Source organism: Triticum urartu, chromosome 3A (assembly GCF_056163025.1).
Source record: "Triticum urartu cultivar PI428250 chromosome 3A, HENAU_Tu73, whole genome shotgun sequence".
Taxonomy (NCBI): Eukaryota; Viridiplantae; Streptophyta; class Magnoliopsida; order Poales; family Poaceae; genus Triticum; species Triticum urartu.
In genome coordinates this window covers 715592468-715600583 of record NC_141875.1, presented here as the reverse complement: position 1 = coordinate 715600583, position 8116 = coordinate 715592468, and positions in this window count along the sequence as shown.

The window sequence follows — 8116 nt, the reverse complement described above, 5'->3', positions numbered from 1 at the left end:
TCACTTAGAGGATTAGAGGGATGTCTATCTAAGTGGGAGTTCTTAAGTAATTTGATTAATTGAACTTAAACTTATCATGAACTTAGTACCTGATAGTATCTTGCTTGTTTATGTTGATTGTAGATAGATGGCTCGTGCTGTTGTTCCGTTGAATTTTAATGCGTTCCTTGAGAAAGCAAAGTTGAAAGATGATGGTAGCAATTACACGGACTGGGTCCGTAACCTGAGGATTATCCTCATTGCTGCTCAGAAGAATTACGTCCTGGAAGCACCGCTGGGTGCCAGGCCTGCTGCTGGAGCAACACCAGATGTTATGAACGTCTGGCAGAGCAAAGCTGATGACTACTCGATAGTTCAGTGTGCCATGCTTTACGGCTTAGAATCGGGACTTCAACGACGTTTTGAACGTCATGGAGCATATGAGATGTTCCAGGAGTTGAAGTTAATATTTCAAGCAAATGCCCGGATTGAGAGATATGAAGTCTCCAATAAGTTCTATAGCTGCAAGATGGAGGAGAACAGTTCTGTCAGTGAGCATATACTCAAAATGTCTGGGTATAATAATCACTTGATTCAGATGGGAGTTAATCTTCCAGATGATTGCGTCATTGACAGAATTCTCCAATCACTGCCACCAAGCTACAAGAGCTTCGTGATGAACTATAATATGCAAGGGATGAACAAGACTATTCCCGAGCTCTTCGCAATGCTGAAAGCTACGGAGGTAGAAATCAAGAAGGAGCATCAAGTGTTGATGGTTAACAAGACCACTAGTTTCAAGAAAAAGGGCAAAGGGAAGAAGAAGGGGAACTTCAAGAAGAACGGCAAGAAAGTTGCCGCTCAGGAGAAGAAACCCAAGTCTGGACCTAAGCCTGAAACTGAGTGCTTCTACTGCAAGCAGACTGGTCACTGGAAGCGGAACTGCCTCAAGTATTTGGCGGATAAGAAGGATGGCAAGGTGAACAAAGGTATATGTGATATACATGTTATTGATGTGTACCTTACTAGAGCTCGCAGTAGCACCTGGGTATTTGATACTGGTTCTGTTGCTAATATTTGCAACTCGAAACAGGGACTACGGATTAAGCGAACACTGGCGAAGGACGAGGTGATGATGCGCGTGGGAAACGGTTCCAAAGTCGATGTGATCGCGGTCGGCACGCTACCTCTACATCTACCTTCGGGATTAATATTAGACCTAAATAATTGTTATTTGGTGCCAGCGTTGAGCATGAACATTATATCTGGATCTTGTTTGATGCGAGACGGTTATTCATTTAAATCAGAGAATAATGGTTGTTCTATTTATATGAGTAATATCTTTTATGGTCATGCACTTTTGAAGAGTGGTCTATTTTTGATGAATCTCGATAGTAGTAATACACATATTCATAATGTTGAAGCCAAAAGATGCAGAGTTGATAATGAAAGTGCAACTTATTTGTGGCACTGTCGTTTATGTCATATCGGTGTAAAGCGCATGAAGAAACTCCATACTGATGGACTTTTGGAACCACTTGATTATGAATCACTTGGTACTTGCGAACCGTGCCTCACGGGCAAGATGACTAAAACACTGTTCTCCAGTACTATGGAGAGAGCAACAGATTTGTTGGAAATCATACATACCGATGTATGTGGTCCGATGAATATTGAGGCTCGTGGCGGATATCGTTATTTTCTCACCTTCACAGATGGCTTAAGCAGATATGGGTATATCTACTTAATGAAACACAAGTCTGAAACATTTGAAAAGTTCAAAGAATTTCAGAGTGAAGTTGAAAATCATCGTAACAAGAAAATAAAGTTTCTACGATCTGATCGTGGAGGAGAATATTTGAGTTACGAGTTTGGTGTACATTTGAAAAATTGTGGAATAGTTTCGCAACTCACGCCACCCGGAACACCACAGCGTAATGGTGTGTCCGAACGTCGTAATCATACTTTATTAGATATGGTGCGATCTATGATGTCTCTTACTGATTTACCGCTATCGTTTTGGGGTTATGCTTTAGAGACGGCCGCATTCACGTTAAATAGGGCACCATTAAAATCCGTTGAGACGACGCCTTATGAACTGTGGTTTGGCCAGAAACCAAAGTTGTCGTTTCTTAAAGTTTGGGGCTGCGATGCTTATGTGAAAAAGCTTCAACCTGATAAGCTCGAACCCAAATCGGAGAAATGTGCCTTCATAGGATACCCAAAAGAGACTGTTGGGTACACCTTCTATCACAGATCCGAAGGCAAGATATTTGTTGCTAAGAATGGATCCTTTCTAGAGAAGGAGTTTCTCTCGAAAGAAGTGAGTGGGAGGAAAGTAGAACTTGACGAGGTAACTGTACCTGCTCCCTTATTGGAAAATAGTACATCACAGAAAACTGTTTCTGCGATATCTATTCCAATTAGTGAGGAAGCTAATGATGATGATCATGAAACTTCAGGACAAAATAATACTGAACCTCGTAGATCAACCAGAGCGAGATCCGGACCAGAGTGGTACGGTAATCCTGTTCTGGAAATCATGCTGCTAGATCATGATGAACCTACGAACTATGAAGAAGCGATGGTGAGCCCAGATTCCGCAAAATGGCTTGAAGCCATGAAATCTGAGATGGGATCCATGTATGAGAACAAAGTATGGACTTTGGTTGACTTGCCCGATGATCGACAAGCAATTGAAAATAAATGGATCTTCAAGAAGAAGACTGACACTGATGGTAATGTTACTGTCTGCAAAGCTCGACTTGTCGCAAAAGGTTTTCGACAAGTTCAAGGGGTTGACTACGATGAGACCTTCTCACCCGTAGCGATGCTTAAGTCTGTCAGAATCATGTTAGCAATTGCCGCATTTTATGATTATGAAATTTGGCAGATGGATGTCAAAACTGCATTCCTGAATGGATTTCTGGAAGAAGAGTTGTATATGATGCAACCGGAAGGTTTTGTCGATACAAAGGGAGCTAACAAAGTGTGCAAGCTCCAGCGATCCATTTATGGACTGGTGCAAGCCTCTCGGAGTTGGAATAAACGCTTTGATAGTGTGATCAAAGCATTTGGTTTTATACAGACTTTCGGAGAAGCCTGTATTTACAAGAAAGTGAGTGGGAGCTCTGTAGCATTTCTGATATTATATGTGGATGACATATTACTGGTAGGAAATGATATAGAATTTCTGGATAGCATAAAGGGATACTTGAATAAGAGTTTTTCAATGAAAGACCTCGGTGAAGCTGCTTACATATTAGGCATAAAGATCTATAGAGATAGATCAAGACGCTTAATTGGACTTTCACAGAGCACATACCTTGACAAGATTTTGAAGAAGTTCAAAATGGATCAAGCAAAGAAAGGGTTCTTGCCTGTGTTACAAGGTGTGAAGTTGAGTCAGACTCAATGCCCGACCACTGCAGAAGATAGAGAGAAAATGAAAGATGTTCCCTATGCTTCAGCCATAGGCTCTATCATGTATGCAATGCTGTGTACCAGACCTGATGTGTGCCTTGCTATAAGTTTAGCAGGGAGGTACCAAAGTAATCCAGGAGTGGATCACTGGACAGCGGTCAAGAACATCCTGAAATACCTGAAAAGGACTAAGGATATGTTTCTCGTATATGGAGGTGACAAAGAGCTCACCGTAAAAGGTTACGTTGATGCAAGCTTTGACACTGATCCGGACGATTCTAAATCGCAAACCAGATACGTGTTTATATTAAACGGTGGAGCTGTCAGTTGGTGCAGTTCTAAACAAAGAGTCGTAGCGGGATCTACATGTGAAGCGGAGTACATAGCTGCTTCGGAAGCAGCCAATGAAGGAGTCTGGATGAAGGAGTTCATATCCGATCTAGGTGTCATACCTAGTGCATCGGGTCCAATGAAAATCTTTTGTGACAATACTGGTGCAACTGCCTTGGCAAAGGAATCCAGATTTCACAAAAGGACCAAGCACATCAAGAGACGCTTCAATTCCATCCGGGATCTAGTCCAGGTGGGAGACATAGAGATTTGCAAGATACGTACGGATCTGAATGTTGCAGACCCGTTGACTAAGCCTCTTCCACGAGCAAAACATGATCAACACCAAGACTCCATGGGTGTTAGAATCATTACAGTGTAATCTAGATTATTGACTCTAGTGCAAGTGGGAGACTGAAGGAAATATGCCCTAGAGGCAATAATAATGTTATTAATTATTTCCTTATATCATGATAAATGTTTATTATTCATGCTAGAATTGTATTAACCGGAAACATAATACATGTGTGAATACATAGACAAACAGAGTGTCACTAGTATGCCTCTACTTGACTAGCTCGTTAATCAAAGATGGTTATGTTTCCTAACCATGAACAAAGAGTTGTTATTTGATTAACGAGGTCACATTATTAGTTGAATGATCTGATTGACATGACCCATTCCATTAGCTTAGCACCCGATCGTTTAGTATGTTGCTATTGCTTTTCTTCATGACTTATACATGTTCCTATGACTATGAGATTATGCAACTCCCGTTTGCCTAAGGAACACTTTGTGTGCTACCAAACGTCACAACGTAAAAGGGTGATTATAAAGGATCTCTACAGGTGTCTCCAATGGTAGATGTTGGGTTGGCGTATTTCGAGAGTAGGATTTGTCACTCCGATTGTCGGAGAGGTATCTCTGGGCCCTCTCGGTAATGCACATCACATAAGCCTTGCAAGCATTGCAACTAATGAGTTAGTTGCGGGATGATGTATTATAGAACAAGTAAAGAGACTTGCCGGTAACGAGATTGAACTAGGTATTGGATACCAACGATCGAATCTCGGGCAAGTAACATACCGATGACAAAGGGAACAACGTATGTTGTTATGCGGTCTGACCGATAAAGATCTTCGTGGAATATGTAGGAGCCAATATGGGCATCCAGGTCCCGCTATTGGTTATTGACCGGAGATGTGTCTCAGTCATGTCTGCATTATTCTCGAACCGTAGGGTCCGCACGCTTAACGTTACGATGACAGTTATTATGAGTTTATGCATTTTGATGTACCGAAGTTAATTCGGAGTCCCGGATGTGATCACGGACATGTCGAGGAGTCTCGAAATGGTTGAGACATAAAGATTGATATATTGGAAGCCTATGTTTGGATATCGGAAGTGTTCCGGGTGAAATCGGGATTTTACCGGAGTACCGGGAGGTTACCGGAACCCCCCGGGAGCTATATGGGCCTTAGTGGGCTTTAGTGGAAAGGAGAAAGGGGCAGCCCAAGGTGGCCGCGCGCCTCCCCCCTCCCCTAGTCCTATTAGGACTAGGAGAGGTGGCCGGCCCCCCTCTCTCTCTTTCCCCCCTTAAGGAATCCTATTCCAACTAGGATTGGGGGGGGGGGGGGAATCCTACTCCCAGAGGGAGTAGGACTCTCCTGGCGCGCCCTCCTTGGCCGGACAGCCCCTCCCCCTTGGATCCTTTATATACGGGGGCAGGAGGGCACCTCTAGACACACAAGTTGATCCTTGAGATCGTTCCTTAGCCGTGTGCGGTGCCCCCTGCCACCATATTCCACCTCGATCATATTGTAGCGGTGCTTAGGCGAAGCCCTGCGACGGTAGAACATCAAGATCGTCACCAAGCCGTCGTGCTGACGGAACTCTTCCCCGACGCTTTGCTGGATCGGAGCCCGGGGATCATCATCGAGCTGTACGTGTGCTAAGAACTCGGAGGTGCCGGAGTAACGGTGCTTGGATCGGTCGGATCGGGAAGACGTACGACTACTTCCTCTACGTTGTGTCATCGCTTCCGCAGTCGGTCTGCGTGGGTACGTAGACAACACTCTCCCCTCTCGTTGCTGTGCATCACCATGATCTTGCGTGTGCGTAGGAAAATTTTGAAATTACTACGTTCCCCAACAGTGGTATCAGAGCCTAGGTTTTATGGTTTGATGTTATATGCACGAGTAGAACACAAGTGAGTTGTGGGCGATATAAGTCATACTGCCTACCAACATGTCATACTTTGGTTCGACGGTATTGTTGGACGAGACGACCCGGACCAACATTACACGTACGCTTACGCGAGACCGGTTTCCCCGACGTGCTTTGCACATAGGTGGCTTGCGGGCGACTGTCTCTCCAACTTTAGTTGAACCGAGTGTGGCTACGCCCGGTCCTTGTGAAGGTTAAAACGGAGTCTATTTGACAAACTATCATTATGGTTTTGATGCGTAGGTGAGATTGGTTCTTGCTTAAGCCCGTAGCAGCCACGTAAAACTTGCAACAACTAAGTAGAAGACGTCTAACTTGTTTTTGCAGGGCATGTTGTGATGTGATATGGCTAAGACATGATGCTAAATTTTATTGTATGAGATGATCATGTTTTGTAACCGAGTTATCGGCAACTGGCAGGAGCCATATGGTTGTCGCTTTATTGTATGCAATGCAATCGCGATGTAATGCTTTACTTTATCACTAAGCGGTAGCGATAGTCGTGGAAGCATAAGATTGGCGAGACGACAACGATGCTACGATGGAGATCAAGGTGTCGCGCTGGTGACGATGGTGATCATGACGGTGCTTCGGAGATGGAGATCGCAAGCATAAGATGATGATGGCCATATCATATCACTTATATTGATTGCATGTGATGTTTATCTTTTTATGCATCTTATCTTGCTTTGATTGACGGTAGCATTATAAGATAATCTCTCACTAAATTATCAAGAAGTGTTCTCCCTGAGTATGCACCGTTGCCAAAGTTCGTCGTGCCCAGACACCACGTGATGATCGGGTGTGATAAGCTCTACGTCCATCTACAACGGGTGCAAGCCAGTTTTGCACACGCAGAATACTCAGGTTAAACTTGACGAGCCTAGCATATGCAGATATGGACTCGGAACACGGAGACCGAAAGGTCGAACGTGAATCATATAGTAGACATGATCAACATAACGATGTTCACCATTGAAAACTACTCCATCTCACGTGATGATCGGTTATGGTTTAGTTGATTTGGATCACGTGATCACTTAGAGGATTAGAGGGATGTCTATCTAAGTGGGAGTTCTTAAGTAATTTGATTAATTGAACTTAAACTTATCATGAACTTAGTACCTGATAGTATCTTGCTTGTTTATGTTGATTGTAGATAGATGGCTCGTGCTGTTGTTCCGTTGAATTTTAATGCGTTCCTTGAGAAAGCAAAGTTGAAAGATGATGGTAGCAATTACACGGACTGGGTCCGTAACCTGAGGATTATCCTCATTGCTGCTCAGAAGAATTACGTCCTGGAAGCACCGCTGGGTGCCAGGCCTGCTGCTGGAGCAACACCAGATGTTATGAACGTCTGGCAGAGCAAAGCTGATGACTACTCGATAGTTCAGTGTGCCATGCTTTACGGCTTAGAATCGGGACTTCAACGACGTTTTGAACGTCATGGAGCATATGAGATGTTCCAGGAGTTGAAGTTAATATTTCAAGCAAATGCCCGGATTGAGAGATATGAAGTCTCCAATAAGTTCTATAGCTGCAAGATGGAGGAGAACAGTTCTGTCAGTGAGCATATACTCAAAATGTCTGGGTATAATAATCACTTGATTCAGATGGGAGTTAATCTTCTAGATGATTGCGTCATTGACAGAATTCTCCAATCACTGCCACCAAGCTACAAGAGCTTCGTGATGAACTATAATATGCAAGGGATGAACAAGACTATTCCCGAGCTCTTCGCAATGCTGAAAGCTATGGAGGTAGAAATCAAGAAGGAGCATCAAGTGTTGATGGTTAACAAGACCACTAGTTTCAAGAAAAAGGGCAAAGGGAAGAAGAAGGGGAACTTCAAGAAGAACGGCAAGAAAGTTGCCGCTCAGGAGAAGAAACCCAAGTCTGGACCTAAGCCTGAAACTGAGTGCTTCTACTGCAAGCAGACTGGTCACTGGAAGCGGAACTGCCTCAAGTATTTGGCGGATAAGAAGGATGGCAAGGTGAACAAAGGTATATGTGATATACATGTTATTGATGTGTACCTTACTAGAGCTCGCAGTAGGACCTGGGTATTTGATACTGGTTCTGTTGCTAATATTTGCAACTCGAAACAGGGACTACGGATTAAGCGAACACTGGCGAAGGACGAGGTGACGATGTGCGT